Genomic DNA, 22566 nt, shown 5'->3' with positions numbered 1-22566 from the left:
AAAGAAGATCCAGAAAGACAGAGGAAGATGGGTACAAAACAGGAAAACAGTGTTTTAAACAAGAAAGTCGAATGAGAATTGAAAGAGAGTGGCCCCCAGGACACCTACAGAGCAAATAGTGCCTGCAGTCACTTAAGACTAGTGATGGTGTCCAGGCTCAAAAAGTCCTAATTGCAAGGTTAACACGTACAGCATTAAGTAGCGTTAGTGGCAATTAAACATTCTGCATGAGATGAAGACAACACTGAAGTTCGCTTTTTCTTTCGTTTCATAGATAACATTCACCCTTTTACATCTTTCGAAACAACACTAGTTTGATACATCAGCCCCATTTCTTCCCACGTTCTACTACCATGTGAGGGCATCTAGCTACCTCCTATGGCTTAATCTCTTCAGGCTTTCACTTAAGGATGTACAGCATACCAAACGTTCTCTTCTGGCCTTCAGTTCTTCTGTGTCTGTCATGTTCCAAGTACATAGATATGTACGACTCCAAAAAGTAGGGTAGATGTCTTCCTCCTTACTGAAAATGAACCAAATACATAATTTGTGGGTTAAATGATTTACAATAAACTGAGATCACCAGTTACCTATCTTTTTAAGAAATGTGTTAATAAAATTCAATGCTATTGATGCACTGGTAACTAATTAATATTTTCCTGGTATTTTCAAGTTCCTTTGAGGAACAACACTGTTGGAGCAAGGAAATACTATTATGGAGTATTTGTGTTAGAGCTATGGCCAGGAACTCAAGCACATACATAAGGCAAATCTTTTTTCTCCTCAAAGATAACAGAAAGGCGAACAAACAGATAACACAACAGAAGCAGTTTGATACAGGACTTCTTTTAGCTCAGCAAACACAGAAAACTTCATGGTTTTCTGAAAGTAAAGCTAAGGAAAAGTAAGCTAGTATGTTGACATAAAAAACGCTGGAAGATGAAAGAGCAGCCATTTGTACAAGGTAATGTAACATAGATGAAATCTTACTCCGTAATGTGGGAGGAGGCAGAATAGATAGAGAAATTATGTAGCTATTTTTATGGTTGCATATGCAGTTAATGTACAGGGTCCTGACTGCAGAACATTACAGAACATTAATATACATGTGTCTGTATGTATACATGTATATATGCATACCTCTCTGTAGTTGAAAGAGATGATTCCCCTTTTAAAATAGCACTCATGCAACAGTAAAGTAACAACAAGCATGTTAAAGTGTAAGTGAACACCTAGTAGGTCTTCACTGTCCCTTCATGGTTTGAAAAAAGCAGTATCTTTTCACTAGTTACCATACTGGACTTCTGATATACCTTAAAGGTGGGGTTTTTCTCCTCCAACAAATCCTTTACAGCCTTGTGCACTTTGTAGTCTGCCTGCTTCTCTTACTAGAATTTCTAATCTGCACAGCACCGCAGTAGCTACTCACTGACAGTTAAAGAAGTTCAAATGCTACTGTGAGGGTCACCAGACTTTACATAACTTGGGTCCAAGTACATACTGAAATATGGGAGAAAGAAGTTAAACAAGCAAATGTTAGCTCTGACCCTGCAGTGCATCTCTGTCCTGCTGAAGGGCTACATGAGAAGTTCTATGGCAAAGCTGCACACAGAGGTTGGAGTCTTTTAGCTTACCTGAGAAGTTTTGAGAGACATCTTCCAGATCCTGTTTTACAAATCCTGCCTCACTTTTCCTGCTGTAGGCCTGTGCCTGCTCAGGCAGTGGAGTGGGAACTGACAATGCAGACCCACCTCATTCAGTTCATTCTACAGTCAAAAGATACGTTTTCCCACTCCCTTTGCCTCCAAAGCAATAGCTGAGCTTCAGCAGAACTGCCAGAAGACCAGCAATTTTGGAAGACCACAACCAGCAGAAAAGCAGAGCCCAGGGAGCTAATAATGCTGCTCTAAAGCTGTAAACTCTGTATATGAACCTAGTGAAAGACTTCTAGAGCAAAACCTCCAGGTCTTGAGTGAGTCCAGAGGAGGCCATGAAAATGATCAGAGGGCTGGAAAACCTCTGTGATGAAGACAGGCTGAGAGAGTTGGGGTTGTTCATACTGGGGCTCTGGGGACACCTTACAACAACTTCTAGCACCTAAAAGGGGCCCATGAGAAATCTGGAGGGGGACTTTTTACAAGGTCATGTAGAGACAGGACAAGGGGGAATGGCTTTAAGCTGACAGAGGAGAGATTTAGATCAGACATTAGGAAGCAATTCTTCACTATGAGGGTGGTGAGACACTGGCAAAGTTTGCCCAGAAAAGTTGTGGCTGCCCCATCCCTGGTAATGTTGAATGGGGCTTTGAGGCTGGATGGGGCTTTGAAGAAGCTTGTCTAGTGGAAGGTGTCCCTGCCATGGCAGGGGGCTGGAACTGGATGAGATTTAAGGTCCCTTCTATTGCAAGCTGTTCTATGATTCTATGACTTCTAGTAACCTACTGAAGTAATTTCAAGGGCAAGGAGAAGCACCCTGAAAATCACAGGTATGGAAAAGTAGATACAGAAAGTAAGTCAGAGACATGAAGCTGAAATATTCACCACTTTTCTTTACAGCTTTGGAAAGCACAATATACACTAACATGACAGGTCCCCATAACCTTGCATAGTTCTTACAAAATTTCACATGATTCCAGAGGAGGCTGAGAATGTCTGAGTGTGTTCTTCATATCCAGATCACCAGTGTAGATCGAGTGTATTCAGCACCTGAAAAATTATCCCACCCTTTTCTACCTAGGGATACAGGCTCCCCAGGAAGTCCTTGAGTTTGCTGTTTCATGATAGGTGTTACAAGCAATGATGAAGTGAGCCATTTCACCAAAGCATGATTTTCTTTTTTAGATAGTGTTATGCTAGATGAATGTTATTAAAGCCTTACCTACATGGAGCTAGAAATATCTGCACAAATGGTGATCCAGGAGAAACTATTTCAGAATTCTGCAGTATGAGACTCTGCAGAGCATCATTCTTGCTTATTACACATCAAATTCTGTGTTCTCTGCTGAATTCAAGGAGCAGAGCTTACTCTTCCTGCATTGCCAAAACAACTTCATATATCAAGGTGTATTTGTTACTGCCTGGGGCTTATAGCTGATATAAAGATAGGTTAAGAGTTTTGAATAGACACAGCAGAGGTAAGAATGAATGACTAGATCAAACACCTAATTAAAACTGTTTTCAGGAAAGTGACAACTTGAAAGGCAAATGATAATTTTTCAGCAATTTAACATGCTATTGTGATCAAAATTGCATTCTACACAGGATGAGAGAAATAATTTTCAAATAAAAACACCACTGGAGTATCAAAGCTTTCAATATTTGAAGTGCAATTCATTTTTTTTTGTATCTGTTAGCACAGCATATTTGATCTTGTTGATTTGAATATAATTCTATCTCGGGTAAAAATATCCTTTTGTTCAAGATTTACATTTCAAAGATTAAGAGGATTTCAGTGAGTTTTCTGGCAAAACTCAGGTCTTTTTTCTTCTCTTACCAGTATCAGCATGTTCTTGTCTAGTCATATCTGCATGCCTGAAGACACTGGGCTCTCAGGAACACTGTCTAATGTCTAATTATCTACTTTCAGGTTTCAAAGAGAAAACTCAGCTTTTGCTCTGTCACTTAGGCATGGAAAGCACAGTTAGGATCTGCTGGACACCAGCAACACAGACAAACACATTAATAGCTGCAATCTTGTTTTAAGATAATGTTACTGTTTCATTTCCACAAAACATGTGTTTGCCATCTATTTGGTAGGCTGCTATGCTTAGGGAGGCTGAGCCACCACTGCACTGAGCAGGGTACCAAGCTCCCTCATAAGGCTGAATTTCACACAGTTTGGAGCATGGCTTTCACTAGGTCACTCCAACAGAAATTCCACAATTTTATGATGTCCTGCTTCCCCACATGGATTTTTACGAGGTTAGCAGTGCCAGTCTTACTCTGAAAATTATGCACTCTTCCATAACATAGTCTGCAAAGCCCTGTCGTCTGAAATCATGCTCCAAAGCACCTTTGTGCTTCCCAGGAGCAGTGGCTGCTTCCTTTAGAGCAGCTTCGTGGTGATTGCACTCCTGTGGGGCCAACAGAAGCTTACTCTTGTGAGCTACCTGGGATCTCCCAGAGGAGAAGAAAGTGGTGTGAAAATTAGGTACATGCAATGAGCATGTGAATCTCTGCAAAGCAGAGATTGTGACAATGCAACTACAGGAGTCAAGCATCCAAAAAGGAAAATCCTTCCTGCCAGGAAATATGCTTAATGACATTTTGCTGAGCACTGTTTTTCCAGTTTCCTTCTAGTCTTAATATCTTTATTTTGCATCCTTTTAATGAAACAATACTTGTCTCTCATCTCTGGAAATTCCTGTCTGTACCTGGAGCTGCTCATCCCACAGGACTCTGCTAGCATCTGACAGGTTTAGAAGAATTCAGCAAAGGTGCAGCTTTCAACATGACATTGCCTAAAAACCCTGTAATGATGATTACTATAGATCATTGTTCCTCTATACATTAAAATATATTCTATATACACTTGACATTTGAAACATAAGTCATCTTCTGTTTATCTGTATTGTCACTTACTAAATGAGAATATTAAAGGCCATTTCCTACAAATAGCAAATTATGGAGAGAAAAAAAAAAAAAAAAGAAAGGTACCCCCTTTCAAAATAAAAGAACTCCAGCAGTTTCTGTGTGAAAATTTCATACCACTTTTTAACTAACAAACGCATTGCAGGAGATGCCAAATACTCTGTAAGGTGTCTTTCTAGATGCTCAGATAGCATGTTTGAAGTTCTGCCTGTGACAGGTGGGAAGGACAAAGTCTGCATACAAAACATCTGTGTCTTCCTCATTGATAGGACAGTCTGTCCCAAGGGAAATGCCCATCAGAGCTTGGCTGCCCAGGCTCCAATTGCTTAGGAAGGCGGACAGGGATCTCATCCTCGAGCACGGGTGGGTGTAATGCACGCAGAACAAGCTATCAGTCTTTCTTGATCATTCTTGCAATACTTGCACAGGATCCCTGTCATAAAAATGACACTGCCGAATAGTTTGGCAGCTTCCCTTGTACATCAACTGGGCAGACAGCATTTCCCCTGGCACTTAGCAATTCTCTTCTTATTATTAGTCATGCTCTGTACCTGCTCTGCCCTTCATCCCTTGCTTCCCCACAGTGATATCTTCTGGTCTGTTTGTTGAAGGGTGCTTGGGACCTTGCCTCTTTGGGCAGTATGCTTCATCTCTGGGACAGTGCTACAAGCCCCCAGAGTAGCCATCTGCCCCTGTGAGACAAGCCTCTGCCCGTAAAGACTAATGACAACTCTCACAGTTTGTATGCAGACAGCCTTTCCATCACAGCACACTAGTGAACCTGAGGAGAAATGACAAACCATTCACCCAGGAGACAAAGACACAGCAGTTCCCACAAAGCTGTTCTCCAGACTTCAATTACTAGCTCCTTGGGTATTGAATGTAGTGATTTTTCATCCCTCCTTTATCTTTCACAGTAACTACTTCCTAACGACCTCACCTCTTAAGGTCTTGTTGCAAACTGCTCTGTAGGCATCCTCCACCTGGTAGGAACAAAAAGAGCCCATATAGCTTGGGCAGCCTTGCTATTGCCACTGGAATCTTTCTTGTGATCTCCTAATCCTGTGATCAGAGTAAAACAAAAGCAGTTTGTTAAGGTTAGCTATAACAGTTTGACTGGAGATATCCCCATATCCCACTCAGTTTGAGTTACCAATCTTCCACCACCTGTAAATAAGCTCAAAGTCCCATCTGAAACTCATATTGGGGAACCCTTCTTTACAATGAAGAGCACCATGCAAAATCTTGGACATATTTTGCGATCCTTCTGTGCTCTGCTCTGCTGCAGTGCCACGTACTATGTCTAGAGAGTCCAAGTGGGGAGAGCATCGGGCCTTTGGGAAAACCATTTCTCTTTTTTTTTGTTATATCAGCTGGGTCCTGCCTGGGGATGCTGGACTTATGCCAGAACTAAATGGTCTGCCCAGCCCCAAAATGTGCTGCTTCTCTGGAAACATTCCTGGCTCTCTGTGATCAGCAAAAAAGAAAAAGAAAGAGAGAAGGGAAGAATGAGTATGAAGTGGCCAACTCTTACCAGTTAGCTCTCTTTCAGTCTCACAGGCACACATAGACATTCTTACCCTTTATACCCACACACAGACAAGTGGGGGTCATTGCATTATATCTTCCATGACTTTCAAACATCCCATGATTTGTTAATGGAACAAATGTCCTGATGTCTTCCTTAGAGAAAACCCTTACCCTCTCACACATAGGCTTTAAGAGCACATTCTGATATGGTTTTAATTTCTGAATTGAAACAGGTAACCTTTCCATGCCATGCTTGATGTATTACTTTTCATAACCATTTTGTCTCATCCATTAAAACAAGTTTCTCACAGGATTGGTTGCTATGATCTTCTCTTTTTTTCAGTGTTCAAATGCAATGGGTATTCAAGTATTACACCTCTTCCCATATTGGTTACCTATGCATTCCTCAGAGACCCCAGAATAGTGTAGGAAGAGGACAAAATCCTTGTTTTGTAACACCTCATCCATCCAGCTAACTCTTCAATCATGTTAAGAACCGAATATTAGCCAGTCTGGGCTACTGCATCCTGAGGCAAAACTGTTCTATGCAAAAAGAGATGGTAGAACAGCATAAAGTTGTAACGTAGAGGATGGAAAGAATCTGCAATATTGAAGGATGGAAACCAGCCAAAACGAGAAGGCAGAAAGAGCAGAGATGCTTATTTGTACTTCTTAAGGTTCTTTTTCAGAAGGACCTAGAAGAAGAAATTCATATATTTTCATCTTTGTCTATTCCTTCATGTACAGTTGAGCTGTATATCAGAGTGCCTCTGATGCTAATGATATTACTCTGGAAAGAAGTACATCAGTACAAGGGAGATAGAGCATCCAGGCAGGATTCCTGTCAGGAAGGATCTCACTAGGTCCTTCTGTGAAAACTAGAAAAAAATAAATTTTAGGGTTATATTTCCCCAGATACACATTGTGCAGCTCCTAATGGAACTCAAGCTCATGATGTTAACATAATTTCATGAACAATATTACAACAGTCAATTTAAGTGCTCAAAATAAGACAAAGAGCTTCATCCCTCATTTGGCAGACCTTTACTATGCTGAGCACCTCACTTAGGAAATTGAGCTTCCTTTCTCTTAAGATCTTGCTTTCAAACAAATAAGTGTGCCTAAGATAAGAGAAAGATGCTGGGTTTGTTTCTGCTATTCTGTTACATTGTTCAGAAACAGAAAGCACTTACAAAAATAACGTTTTAAGGGTTGGAGGCACCTTGATATTTTTTAAGGCAACAAATATGAAATGGAAAGCCATTTAAGGCTTCCTCTTAAGTAGTCTTTCTCCGTAACATACACCCCAAGTCACAAACTGCTCTTTGAACTTTTTTGGACCAGCAGTGAAAGCCAAAGTTTCTGGAGTGAGCTGCAGGAATCCATTTACCATCAATAGACATTATAAACCTCTTGTGCACCTTTACCAGCTTCCACTGGAATAACACAGCTGGGTAGGTTTGGGAAAAAAAATTGCTGTCAGTATGCATTGCTATATTTGTCTCTAAGCAAGCAGAAAAATTCAGGGTAATATTTTCATACCTGTTGATTCATTTGGACTACACCATTAACCACCGTGGTTTTTATTAAACTTTACACATTGGAAATGTAATTGCATCTCTCAACATAACCTCATGTTTATATCTGCAACTCACTTTTGAAATCTGTTGGACAAAAATGCTCCTGTAATGATAAAATATTCAATGGGAATATTTGTTTTTTCTTCATTGACACCCAGATCAAATAAATTATAAAGATGACTCTAAAAGAATAAATATGTTTCCAGAATAATGGACATAAATTTTGTTTATACAAGGGAACATACTTAAAATATCTTAAAATATCTTGCTAACATAATTAAATTATTATTCTTTATATTTTTTACATTTCTGAATGTATTTGGTGAAAAGTTAGTGTGATGCTTTTATAGAGGTGAAGTATTCAGTTTTGGTTGATCCTAAATTACTGCAGGATGAACACTATCTGAAACTATTGCTAAAAAGCGTATCTTTTCTGATCTGTTTGGGTTTTTTAATTTCTTTCTTACTTCAGAAATTGCTCCAGCCCAGCAGAGAACTGCCTGGAGAACTGGAGCAAGCTGAGTTCAAGTATGTACTGCAGACACGGTTCAGGACCACAAGGGTTGCAGGAGTAGAATGCCAGTACATATCTGTGCCTGAATTTCCCTGAGAGAACACTGTTGAGAGACATCCAGGTAGAACGCTAAAATGTACACATGAATAACAAAGAGATACTAAAAGAAATCCAGATCAAGAGCAGTGTTTCTCTAACATGGAAGAGCTACATTAGCGTGGAAAGTCTGTGCAAAACAGAAGTCTAGAGGCTGAACACTGCTGAAATTTACTCTCCCTTCTGAAGCCTCCCAATGAAGGTTAACCTGCAGCAGCAGTTATAGACTCATAGAATCATAGAATTGTTTGGATTGGAAAGGACTTCAAAATCATCTAGCTCCAACTCCCTGCCATGGGCAGGGACACCTCACACTAAACCATGTAACCCAAGGCTCTGTCCAACCTGGCCTTGAACACTGCCAGGGATGGAGCATTTACCACATCTTTGGGCAACTTGTTCCAGTGCCTCAGCACCCGCACAGTAAAGAATTTCTTCCTTACATCTAACCTGAACTTCCCCTGTTTAAGTTTGAACCCATTACCCCTTGTCCTAACACTACAGTCCCTAATGAATGAATAGTCCCTCCCCAACATCCCTTTAGGCCCCCTTCAGATACTGGAAGGCTGCTATGAGGTCTCCACGCAGCCTTCTCTTCTCCAGGCTGAACAGCCCCAACTTTCTCAGCCTGTCTTCATATGGGAGGTACTTCAGTCCCCTGATCATCCTCATGGCCCTCCACTGGACTTGTTCCAGCAGTTTAATCATAGAATCATGGAATCATAGAATAGTTAGGGTTGGAAAGGACCTTAAGATTATCTAGTTCCAATCCCTCTGCCATGGCCATGTCCTTCTTATGTTGAGGACCCCAGAACTAAACAAAGTACTACAAGTGGGGTCTCAAAAGATTTATTAGTAATTTAAAATAAGTATTCCTATTAGGATCATCTAAGACATGAGGATGAATCTCTATCATATCCCCACTATGTTCTTTACACATGCTCCCACCCTACAGGTTTGTAGGGTTCAACAGAATAACCCCCAGCTGCTCACGCATATTGACTTATTGTACATCTGCAGCAGGACACAAAAGAATATGCTAAATCCCACTCATGAAATAATAAAGTCTTTTTCTGTCACTCTGAACTACCAAGCAACACCAGAATATTCCCCATTATTAAACAAACATGCTGCTGCCAAAATAATATTTTTTGTTTCAGCTCAAATAGGGCAACTGCACATCAGTCCTGAATGCCTTATATACCTCCCTGTGTTGCTAATCACTGTTCGTAAGAGTATTTTATCTGGAGCAATTTCTTGAAAGTGTCCAGGACCTTGCTGATTTCATTTAGCCCATTTAATGCCAACTCCTCTTGATAGCAGAGCTATTTTTTGTGCTAGGATAACTTCCTGAAAAGCATTCCTTTAAACTCAGTTCTGCTTCAAGACCAATTTGACAGTGAAATCCCGAACAACATTTCTATAATAATACATTGCTTTTTTAGCAACATATATTTTTTGCAAATATTTCACTGATAAAAAACTTAATGAGAAAAATAATCTCATTCTCAATAACTGTACAGAAATTCAAGATCTTAGGTTTGCAGTGTACAGGATTCACAGGTTTTAAAATAGTCTATCTCCCTTATTAAGAAGCCAGGAAAAGAGTCATGTTTGGTCTTGTGATAGCACAGGCAGTAGGCCATGTTACAATGGTATGTTTTACAGTAATACAGCATAATGCATTATATTACAACCTTATGTGAATTATTTTAGCATGTTTCAGGAAGGACTGTTGAGATTAATCCAAAAAAAGCTCAGTGATGGCAACAGGCACAATTATTTATAATGTAAAGCACAAATCACTCCTCCTACATCACAAAACCAGAGCCCACTCACAAATGGAAGCTACTCTGACTGCAAGTAAATGTGTAAATATGATAACACAACAGAATTGTACCAAAAATGCTCAGTACACACATGTCTATCTTTGCTTTCTTGTCTAAAAGCAGATGTCATGGGACTAAAATATTTTTATTTGTTTTCATGGTGCACCCTTTTTTTTCTCCTATTAATGGCTTTGAATTGCTTAAAGCTGAATGACAAATACTCCTGAAAACACGTTTTATCTAAATGTTCCATTCTGATTTGAATATGTGTAAACTCATGTGTCTCTGATACACATTTGGAAGGAAATGGAGAATAGAGGGAGAATCACCAGGTTTTAGTGCCACTGTTCCTTACAGTGCTATCAGAAATAATCTACAACTCACCATGTTCTGCCATCATCATTATAAGTATTTCAATCACAATTAAACTAACATCTAGAAATCAAAATATAATTTAAAGAGTCATTTCCAAATCATTTCAAGTCACCCATTAAATACTGTTCACCTACAGCTCAATGCCTTCAGCTTCATTTCAATCAGAGCCTGAGTGGTAAATTTCAGTCCTCTGAAACCTTCTCTCCATTTTGATGAATTTATTCTGAAATGCCATTTTTCTTACAACAGCCATGAGATATGAGTGACAATGTGCAAGAGAAACAACTCTGCAGATACCAATCAGTGCAGAAGGAGGAGAGGAAGCGCTTCAGGTGCTGGAGCAGAGATTCATCTGCAGCCCACTGTGCTGTCCATGGTGAGGCAGGTGTGTTGTGCAGCCCGTGGAGGTCCATAGGGGAGCAGATCTCCACCTGCAGCCCATGGAGAACCCCTCACCAAAGCAAGTTTATGCCCAAAGGAGGCTGTGATCCTGTGGGAAGCCTGTGTTGGAGCTGGCTCCTGCCAGAAGCTGTGGCCCCTTGGAGATAGGAGCCCACACTGGAGCAGGTTTGCTGCAGGAATTGTGACCCCACACTAGAGCAGCCTGCTCCTGTAGGGTGGCACCCATGGAAGGGACCCACACTGGAGCAGTTCATTAAGAACTGCAGCCTGTGTGAAGGACTCAGGTTGAAGCAGATCATTGAGGACTGCCTGCTGGGGGAGGAACCCTACACTGGAGCAGGGAAAACATGTGGGGTGTCCTCCCCTGAGGAGGAAGGAATGTCAGAGAAATAGTGTGATGAACTAACCACACTCCCCATTCCCCTGCATCTGTTGGGGGGATGAGGTAGAGAAACTGGGAGTGAAATTGGAAGAAGGAAGGGATGCAAGAAAGTGTTTTAAGATTTGGTTTTATTTCCTATTACTTTACTCTGATTTGATTGGTAATGAATACAATTAATTTCCCTGAGATGAGTCTGATTTGCCAATGACAACAATTGCTGAGTGATATTCCTGTTCTTTCTTCATGTGCTTTTCATTGCATTTTTCTCCTTCTGTTCAGTTGAGAATGGAGAGCAAAAGAGCAGCTTGGTGTGCACCCGGTGTCTATCCAATGTCAACCCACTGCACATGTATTTACTGTAAGTATGGAGGGAGTTATTCGGTGCACCTGTATTGCCTGCTGTAAGTTACTTATGTATTTCAGGATTAATAAATAAAAAAGCTTTCTGATGGCAACACACAATAATATATAATATACAAAGCTCCTGAGAGATACTGGGATACCAGGAATTTCAAGAAACAAATATTTCAGACCAGCTGCTTCTATGATTGTGGTCAGCAGCCATAAATTACTCAAGCTGAAAAGAAAGCAGAACTGATTTGCATGTGCATGCATGCTTATCTGTTCAGAATGTTTTCATCTAGTAGACCACTCTATCTTCAGTTCTGTAGGTGAGTTTAATCAGCACTAAAATGCACAGAAAAGAAAACCTGAAGTTCACAGAATTTCAGTCATCAGATTTTTATAGGTTGTGCTTCTGATGTAATAATTGGTAGTTAGCGCATTCCCAATAAATTTAGAAAGAAATAAAAAACCTCATGGAACATAAAACATAGTCTCGGTTTTCTCTGTCTTGACAGATATTAGTGGCTGAATTATTAGATTTGAAATGTAAGATTTGGTTTGGAATACAAATTAACTGGAAGTATCAGTGTGCAATTACACTTGCAGTTAAAACAATATTTTTTTCCCTAAGGAGTAAGCTAGTAGCTGTTCTATTTCAAAACTTCAAATTTTTCTGCAATCCATTTTAACAGAAAAGTGTTGGAAAATATTTAGTTTAAGGTGTGGACAGGTCTTAGTTTTTCTCATTAGATTTCAAGGCCTTACAGTCTCTACAAATCAGATAAATTAAAATAACAACATGAAGGTAAAAAAAAGGAACAATTATGAAGTCAGCAAGGCATGCTAATTCCTGAAATAGACATTTCTCAAATTCAGAAACATGCCTAAAGGTCTACAACATAAATTGGTTTTGTTTCTCTTGTGAAGAGAAATAAGACAATCACAAAATACCTTTTTAAAAAAAAAAAAATCTAGTCAGATGAAAAATGCCAGGGAGCAGATACTGTCGCAACGTGGGTTACAAATATGGGCAGTTACTGCAACCCAGCATTTAACACACTCTTGGAACAGAATAGCTAATGAAGATGATAAGAAGTAATTTTACAGAGCTTTTTTTGTTTCCACTTTTGAAAGCACAAAACTAGTATTCTGACACTTTGTTCCATACACTGTGGATGTCAAGGAGAAGTGAAGTAATTGTAGAAGGAACATGTCTATAAAACCAGATGAATGGGAGAATTGTAGAATTCTTTAGGTGGAAAAGACCTTTAGTATCATAGAGTCCAACCATTAACCTAGCACTCTCCCATAGTCTTCTGTTCACTGTTCTGGACAGTTAAAAACAAAACCAGAAAAGCTCCAGAGAAACTAGGTCCATTTCAAAAAGGACCTACATGAGCTGAAATCCCATTTAGAAATGTGAGTTCAACGTAAAAGGTACGTCAGTGTCCACAGATGCAAAAACCTAATTGCAGTTACATGTGCACCTGACTGGTTTCAATCACTTTCAAGAACACAGACCTTAAATCTCTTTTGAAATATGTCTTTAGGCTCCTGAATGACTTAGTTTCAACAATTCTATGTAAAAACAGCTCCTGGCTTCAAGAGGATTTTGTATTAAAAGACATATAAGAGATTTGAACAAGAGTACTTCAGAGAAAAGAAGTTTCATATAAAGGATAAAGGATTATAAAGGATACAAAACAAAGTTGTGACTTTTCAGGGACAAGGATGCTGAAAACTATTAGCTTATCAATGTATTATAATGCAGAAATTGATAGAAATACAGCAAACAACACTCACACAAAAACTTCCAGCCTCCTCCAAAAGGTTTCATGCTCACTCATGATCCTTCATATTCCTGGTGGTAATGCAAAGTTTGCTGATGTTCAGAGGCAGTTAGTGAATTACCATATTGATTAGCACAAAACTGTCAGGCAGGCTATGCCTGGAACCATGGAAGTAACACTATTGCTATTGAAAACTGAAATGTGAAGAATCACAGACTCCCAGAAGTGATAGTGATGACATGTATTAGATTAAAAGCCCCAATCCAACCCCCAGTGAAGTGCTCCAACTCACAGAGAAATGCTAGATGTCTGGCCACTGAAGTCTATTCCTCATAAAAATTCTTAGAAAAGGCTTAAATCAGATAACGTAATCTTTGGTTAACATTAAAATTCATGACTGTCAATACCTTATTATAATGATAGGTCACAAAACTCCATAAGAATCAATGAAAAAGCTATGTCACTGTGACAGTTATTAGAATCAAAAAGGACAAAGCCACTACACCAACTTCAGATTGAAAGATAAGCTCCTGGGATACTGCACTTTTGTCCAGGTATATAAACCTAACTTCAGACAAGGTAACAAAAAGTTTTGTTCTCACCCCAAGATTTGACTCTTTTTTTTTTCTTTTTATTTTTTCCCTCAGGAGCTCTTTAGTGGCAACCTGCCCCTTGTCAGTAAGTCACTCATTACCACATCGAGGAGAGATATTGACTGCATAAATAATTTAGTCAAAATTCATTACTTTTTACCACTCCACAGCTTTGCAAGGGAGCAAAGAAATCACATCAAGGCTCATGATAATTCTTGTCCTTCAGATAAAAGCCAGGACTCAGAATATGTGGATGTAAAATATTAATGTGCTTTCTTAAAAGTGAAATTAAAGTGTTAATATGCAATTTCTGAAAAATTAGTTTACATAATACCAAAATGTGAATTGGACAGAAAAAGTTGTACCTAAAGAGTTAAAGGTAAACTGCGTTGGGTAATGCTCGTAACTACTAAATCCTTTTACAGTTTTCTGATCTTGTCTTTCTACAACAAATCTGTAATACTCTGTGAAACTTTTGGGTATTCTCCTTTTTTTATGAGTCATGATCAACAGAAACAGCTCTACACTGTAGTTCTGAACTCTCAGATCATTTGCAAGTTCAATTAACTTGAACTGTCCCTACCAGAATTTGCTGGAGGTATTCAATAATTCTAAAAGGCAGACCCAAGAACAGAGTCAAACACAAAGGAGGGAACACAGCCAGGACAGCTGACCCCAACTGACCACAGGGGTATTCCACACTATATGGCATTGTGCTCAACAATAATAGCTGTGGGGGGGGGAAGAAGTATTTGATTTCCAAAGTAACCGTTATAGGTGCTGAAGCCCTGTTTTCCTGGAAATAGTTAAATGCCTGCAACCACTGGGAAGTGATGAGTGAATTCCTTCTTTGTTTCACCTGCATGTGCAGCTTTTTCCTTAGCTATTAGACTGTCTTTATCTCAACCCATGAGATTTCTTACTTTTACTCTTCCAATGAGTCTGAGCTGCCTACCGAGGTTAAGCCACAACACTGGCTTAGCTCTCACTGCTTCCCACAAAGTTGGAGACGGTTTAATTCTTTTTCAAAGACTGGTATGCTGCTGAGGTCTCCTCTTATGTATGGTTGAACAAAATGCACTGACTGATTTCCCTGCATGGTGCTGTCCCTCACAACAAAACAGATTTCAGAATTTTATATTATTGTGGTTAGCTTTCATTTAGGGTTTGACAATTTTAGGTTGTTTTCATCCATTGCAGACCTGTGATTTTTGACAGCAAAACAAGTAATGATCAAGAATTCAATTGATTCGTAATAATAATAGCCCTAATTTTCTTAAATGTATATAAAACTTTACCTCTTTCTCCCTCTTGCCTCCCACACTTGCACAAAGTGTCACCACCAAGGCCAATTGTATTTCTAAGCAACCCTGCTGAATAATGGTGCATATCACGTGTCAGTGAAAAAAATATTCTTCAAACTGATGTATACAAAGCAGTAAAAATCATCCACAGGTTTTTCCCTCTCTCTACCTACTTGGCTTAGGTTAAGACAGACTTAGATGGATAGGTTTCCTGCTTATACCATCTTCCTCCATTTCCAAATCTTTTCTGTCGCCATAACAATAAAAATGTGCACTTAGTTAGAAAATCATCTTCCTCAACAACAGAAATATGCATTGCTAGTTAAAATGAATTCTTTTAATGAGAGCAGAATTAATGAAGCCTTGCTTCATAATAGTTTATGAACCATAACTCACATCCCTGTGATCCCACTAGTGCCAGCACTCTTGTCTGTGTGTCCTGTGCTCTCCTTTTACCTTTTGTTCCCAAGGAAGGTCTGAAGAACAGCCTATACTCTCCATACCTTGAGTTCACAAAGATGTTCTGCCCCTGTTTTCTGACATTACCTGGACATAGGCATGACCCCTGCTGTTCTGTCTTCTTCTATCCTTTTCAGGATGTCTTCAGACTCCAGCCTCTTGCCTCTTGTAATTTGGCATGTCTTGAAGAACAGGGAGACAGTCCAAGTGTTTTGGTTTTGGATAGAATATAGTTAATTTTCCTCCTAGTAAGTGGTGTTTCAGATTTAGTCTGAGAACACTGATAATACACCAATGTTTAATTCTTGCTAAGTAACACCCTGATCAAGGACTTTTCAGTCTCTAATGCTCTGACAGTGAGGAGGGGCACGGGAAGCTTGGAGGGAGCAGAAACTAGGGAGCTGAGCTGAAACGGGTATTTCAACTCATAGAACAACATGCCCAGTATACAAACCCCAGAAGGGTTCAAGCTGGGTATAGGTCAGCAGGTGGTGAGCAATTGTATTGTGCATCAGCTATTTTTATTGGGTTTTTAATTTCCCCTTTTAGTTTTATATATCTTTCCTTGCTATTTCCCTTTAATTATTATTACTACTAGTAATATTAATATTATATTATATTATATTTTATTTTAATTATTAAACCATTCTTATCTCAAACTGTGGGTTTTACACCACAGTGTATTTTTTTCTTTCTATTCTCCTCCCTATCCTGCCCAGAGAGTAAAAAGATGGGGTGAGTGAATAGCTGTGCGGTATGTGGCTGCTGGCTGGGTTTAAACCGTGACACCAAGCCATGATACCATAATATCACATATGACAGCTGGTTTATCAGGAACAGCTGGCTAATTCTGGACAAGCATAAAAGAGATGTACTGACTGCAGAAAGAGGGAGGAAAGGGCAAACTCATCCAATTTTTCCTCATTTTGTATCCATCAGTGGAGTTTAATGTAAAATCTGCAATAGAGATTATAACTGAAGGGAGCATTAATGTGAAAACTAGTAAATAAACAAACACCATAGAAAAGAGGGAGTGACAGAGAGAGAAAGAAAACTATCTTCTTACACTGGGAAAATCATCCAGCTAGAGTACTCTAGAGGCATCATATATCTGCCCAGAATTAAATGACAGAATATCCTTACAGGTTCCACTACAGACAGCATATGTCCTCATGTTGTTGAATCAGTCTACTTAGCTTGGAGATCCTAAAGTTTATCTTGGAAATATATAGATATAGATTTAGATATGCAATCTGTCGTGGTTTAAAACCCCACCTCAGTCTCCCGCAGTACCACATACCCCTTTGTTTACCCCCCCCACACCTTTCTCACTCCTGGAGGGATGGAGAGGAGAAACACAGGAATACAACTCCCACGGATTGAGATAAAACCAATCCAGCAATTAAGGTATAACACAAGTCACTACTGCTACCACTAATAAATCAATGTTAGAGGAAATAAACAAGGAGAGAGAGTATGATACCACCCGCCGAAATGAGCCCAACCCGGAAGAGAGCTAACCCCTCCCCGTCCTGGCCAGCTTCCAGTCCCCTCCCCGAGCAGGACGTGTTGTGGTATGGAATACCTCCCCGACTAGCCCAGACCAGGCGCCCTATCTCTCCCTCCTCCCTGGCAGAGCATGAGCTACTGCTGAACCCATGACACATGCGTATAGTTCATTGTGTGTACAGGGAATATTTGTTCTCTTTAATCTTTGAGCAGGATGATGAATGGGTGTCTGGAAACCATACAGTCCAGCTACGGTGTAGTAACCTCCCTGAGCTAACAAACACTGCCAGCAGCCAGCCAGAGCTTAAGAATGTTCAGTGGCATAGAGAAGAGTACTGAAATACAGCCTACTGCCACCTCTGTCAGTGCCATTTCCTGCTGCTGTAAGATCACAGGCCAAGTGGCAGCTTATGACAATTTTGATTTTCAAGCTGAATAACTCTAACTCCTACAGAAATCAGTTTTTTCTCGTTGGAGAAAAAAAACACAACCAAACCAACAAAAACCAAAAAAATGCACCGAAACACAACAAACTAGAAAAAAAGCCAAAAAACTAAAGAAAAAAAAAAAAAACAAAAAAAACCCAAAAAACACCTGTGGCAGGATAAACTTTAGCTACTTAACACAGTTAACTACTAATATCCAACTATTTGGAGGCATTTTTGTTTTCTTTATGCACTCCTGCTCTGGAAACCTGAGTTTAAACTCTCTGACATTAAATGAAAGGAGATGCTTCATCACTGTATTTCCATGGTAACCACCATCAGAGAGGCAGCAGGACAAGTTTCTTATTTGGAAGCAAATGCATGGGCCTTGACTGGGTCTGCCATCAGTGGAGTTTCACAAACTAAACAAAGTGATTGGTTACACAAATTGCTTAGGCCAAACAAAAAAAAAGTAAATTCTTTTTCTAGTGTTGGATATTTGGGACAAACACACTGACACTGGATGGCAGCTTGGAAGCAGGGACAGCATGTTCTTTGGATCTTCAGTCCTGGTTGCTTTCAATGGGAGGATTAAACTCATTCTTTAAGCAGTAGATTATGGTAATACTTCTCTTTCATCTTCTCTTTCTGTATCATTCACTTTTTGCTTCATGTTACAATAGCATTTTGGCAGATGAGTTCATATACATTCATTAAATCCTCTATTTCTCTACTTTATAAAAAATGATTTGCAATGTAAAGTAGAAATTTTTTATCTGCCTTTCTCAAATAAAGTCCATGTGCAAATTTCCTATTCATGTCTTCTTTATTCAGTATTGAATCAGCAGTGTTGTTTGAGCATTAGAGGTTTTTCTTTATATTCCATGCTTATTGAGGCGACTGGCTGTAGTCCATATGGCCTTTGAAAAACATATAATTTTTCTAAGTCATTCTTTCCTGTTACAGGAGCTGTGTAGTATTTTACAGATAGAGACAAATGGCAAGATTCATGCAGAGAAATAATAGGAACTGCAAAACATTCTGTCCTATGTTGCTAGAGACTTATGCCCTGAGAAGACAGGAGCAGTGGATGTTGTTTTATCTGTACTTGCCCACAAAAATCCAATAAAACCAGCTTCTATTTTCCCAGAGGTTTATAGGAATTTGTTTAGGTTTTAGTAGAAATGTACAGAAACAACCATATAACTATATATCTAGTGCTCTTAAAGGGTTCTTACAAAGTTTTTCCTAGGCTTTGTTAGTGTTCATGATTTTAAGCACAGTGAATTAACTTAAATCCCATGAAATTTAAATTAAGCATTAGAAACATTTTAAGTGATTGCACTTTGTCTGGACTTAGAGCTGTTTAGTTTACAAGTCCAAAAATACAAGGGATACAAGGTAAAAGGAAAATACATCAAAACCTGCTTGGATGACTGGGATGGTGGTATTGGAAGGGGACTCATGACTTGTAGTCAGAAATATTTGTAGTGCCAAGTGATACATCTTCTTAGTGCTTAAATTGAGAATTTGATTTATCTCTCATTTTATTTCCTCCAAATACCTGCACCTACTCTATGCTGCACAAAGCCTGTCAACAGAGGTTACTAAAGAAGGGACAAGGTATTACTTTTGTCTGGCTTCTACAGGAGTAAATCCAGGCCTAAGGTCCTTCCTAGCAGAAAATCTGTGGAAAAGAAGGGAGAACAAAAGCTCATTTCTAAGCAGGTTCTGGATTATACTACGCTTAAATGTAACAAGCAGCTTACACTTACCTTTCTGTAGAGAAATTCTTGAAGGTAGTCGCTGGAAATATGGCCACTGTACCCCTTCTTTACATCTATACAGAGATGTTTTTAAAAATCAAAAGATCAGAGATTTCAGAAGAACTTGCAGCTCTTTCTAGGGGTTACACAGAGCCACTGTTCAAACAAACTGTCCTTTGCAGCTATCCACACAGCACAGGGCTGAAGTGCTGAACGCTGTTACAAATCCTCTTATTTTAAAACTATTGGTAGAAGCTACTCACAAGGACTCCCACTTGACATTTCTTATGGAAGAAACTGCAGCCAAACAGGAGCGACAGAGGGTGATTAACTATTTAGAGCAGTGTCTCCAACAAACTTTCTTCTTTCCTAATCATTCTCAAAACAGGTATAATTTTTCTCACTGATCATTTCCTTTTGGATTTTTGTACCTGATAAATAAAGAGTGTTGAGATTTTCAAACAGTCTTTTAAATTACCAGTTCCTCTGTAATTTCAGTGGGATTTGGGTATTCAAATGCCGCAGTGCTCTTTAAAAAGACTGTCGTGGATGTGAGGATAATAGAAGTGCTGCACAAATATTCCTGTTATGTTTTTCTGCTACAGAAATGACAGTTGTGGATGCTTTAAATAAATTACCACCCACAAGCTTTTAATTGCTTTGTTGTTGTTGATTCTGTAATTCAGTGTTGTTCAAATATATCTACCTACCACAGTGTTGCTCCAAGCACATTATCTGCATCACATGTGAAACTCCTGCCTGCACCTTTTACAAGGTACAAGACCTGTTTCCTCCTTATAATGAGAACCAATTGACTACTCAGGCTCAGATTTGCCTTGTTCTCTCTTCTTCTTTATTTATTTTTGGTTTTATTTTTTTTTCTTAATCTACCCCCTCCTTCAAATGTGAAAAAGAAGTCTTTTGTTTAAGGAATAAGTAGAAGGTTTTTGTTTAAAATAATTAATAGAACCAAGAAAAGAGCTCCAAATCCCTGGTGACATGACGTAATTTGTAATTTAGATGCAATTTTTTCAAAAGGATTATTTGTTTTATTTTACTGTAATATTTCAGACACATATTTTAAGCTCTGAGAGATTTTGATTAAAAATACAGTGCTCATCTACAAAATAAAATGCAGCCAAACCTGTGCCTGTCTCACACATTGTGAGAATTCTCTTTCCCCCATCTTTTGTAACTTCTCAATGCCTGTTTGCACTTGTAGCATATCAGTGTGCTCTGAGGATCAAAAATAAATCTGGGAGGAGCATAGGCCAAAGCAAGGGCTAGAGCATATCCTAAAAAGCACAGCTGCAGTGTCCAGCTGAGTGACTCCCAAATTCCAGCTGTTCCCACTTTGCAATAAGATGAGACTCTCTCTGAAATAATTCTTGGGGATTTATAGCAAGTTGCTGTTTGAAACACCTCTGAATCTTCCTGCCACAACTTACAGAAACCTAGACTACTGCACACAGCACATAGAATAGGAAAAAAAGAAATCAGTGAAATTGTAACACTAAGCAACAACATAGGACAACTGAGGATCCAACTCTAACATAGCCAAGATAAACCAGACTTAGTCTTTAGTCCATCCTACTGCTGCTTCTATTTCTCAGCAAAGATTCTGGTAATTATGGCTGTCCTCTCAGATGGAGCAGTTCACATCACTGCTACGTTGTCAAAGGTGTTTTCTAATTCATAGTGCTAAGTATCAATACACAGACACTCCTGCCAGAAATAACAGCTAAACCCTGTAGTACCTGAATTTCTGATTCTCTATCCAATGCTTCCCTAAATACTTACAGCAGCTGAAGCACACTGGAAGATCACTCTGGAGTTCTGTATTTGGAGGGACATGCAAACATTTTTTTTTTTCATAAATAACTTCTTATTCACTGAAAACCAGACCTTGAGAACCAAAACCATTTGAAATACATTAAATAGTTAATAGTTGTTTGTTTTTTTTAATCAAACATTTTTAAATTATAAAATGGTGTTTGGTTAGAAAATTGCCAATCCTTATTCTTAATGATATTTCAATGCTATTACTTTATTTCCCCAGAATCATTGAGGTTGAATTGGAGCCCAGAAACCTATCATCTCACTGAACAAAACAGGAAATCCTACACCTGCCATTCCAGGCAGTTTTCAGTGCAGTGCATGTTGCTGCTATTCCAGAAAATCACTTATATGCTGCAAAACTCTGAACAACCTAAAAACCACATCCCAGAGTTACCAGCCTGAGTCTGCTCATTGAAACAGAACAACGGAGACATCCAATGGACCTTCATGTTTATTACAGCTGATCATTTCTTCTTTTCACTACTTACGCCTGTTCCATGTCATATTTAACTGCACCTCTTGATCACACCCACATGTTACATCTTCTGTCACCTTGCACCTGACCTACAGGCAATGCTCTCCACATTAGAAAGCATTGGGATTCTTGACATGCTCTCTCTAGATTTTCTCCATTCCAGTGTGTCTTGGAGTTTTCACATTTCATTGCATACTATAGGGTCTATCCATATTAGAAAGTAGCATCCTTCTCTTCAGTTTGCTACATGGTGTTCCTTTGGATGAGATTAGTTTTTAGGATTTGGTTACACCATGACATATGAGTTGCCCTTCTAAATGCCATCTGTTACTGGCTCTTTTGAAACTGCTACAGTTTTTGCTGGCTTTTTAATTCTACTGATATACTTTCTGCAGAAATACCCACACAGATCAAATATGTCCTTTGTATGCTGAAGTCTGAAACATTATTTCTCTATCTGAGCTCTTAGTCACAATCAAAAGTGAAAGTGAAGGCCCAGGGCCTGAGATGGCTGCTACAGTGAATCTCACCCCATGTGGAAGGACTCTCTGTGCGTGTTTCCTACACCTAAATCCTGTTGGCTTCAGTGCCAATTCTGCACAAGGCTTATGGACATGATGAACCCACAAAATTAGCAATCTGATTGTATAAATTTTTCTTTCTACCTGACAATTGAGTTGTTTCTATAGATACATCCCAGGCAATAAATGGTACTCTGAATATAGGTGTTGCCTAAATGCAGGCACAAAGAGCTAAAGAATATT

Source organism: Melopsittacus undulatus, chromosome Z (assembly GCF_012275295.1).
Source record: "Melopsittacus undulatus isolate bMelUnd1 chromosome Z, bMelUnd1.mat.Z, whole genome shotgun sequence".
NCBI lineage: Eukaryota > Metazoa > Chordata > Aves > Psittaciformes > Psittaculidae > Melopsittacus > Melopsittacus undulatus.
This window is presented reverse-complemented; position numbering follows the sequence as displayed.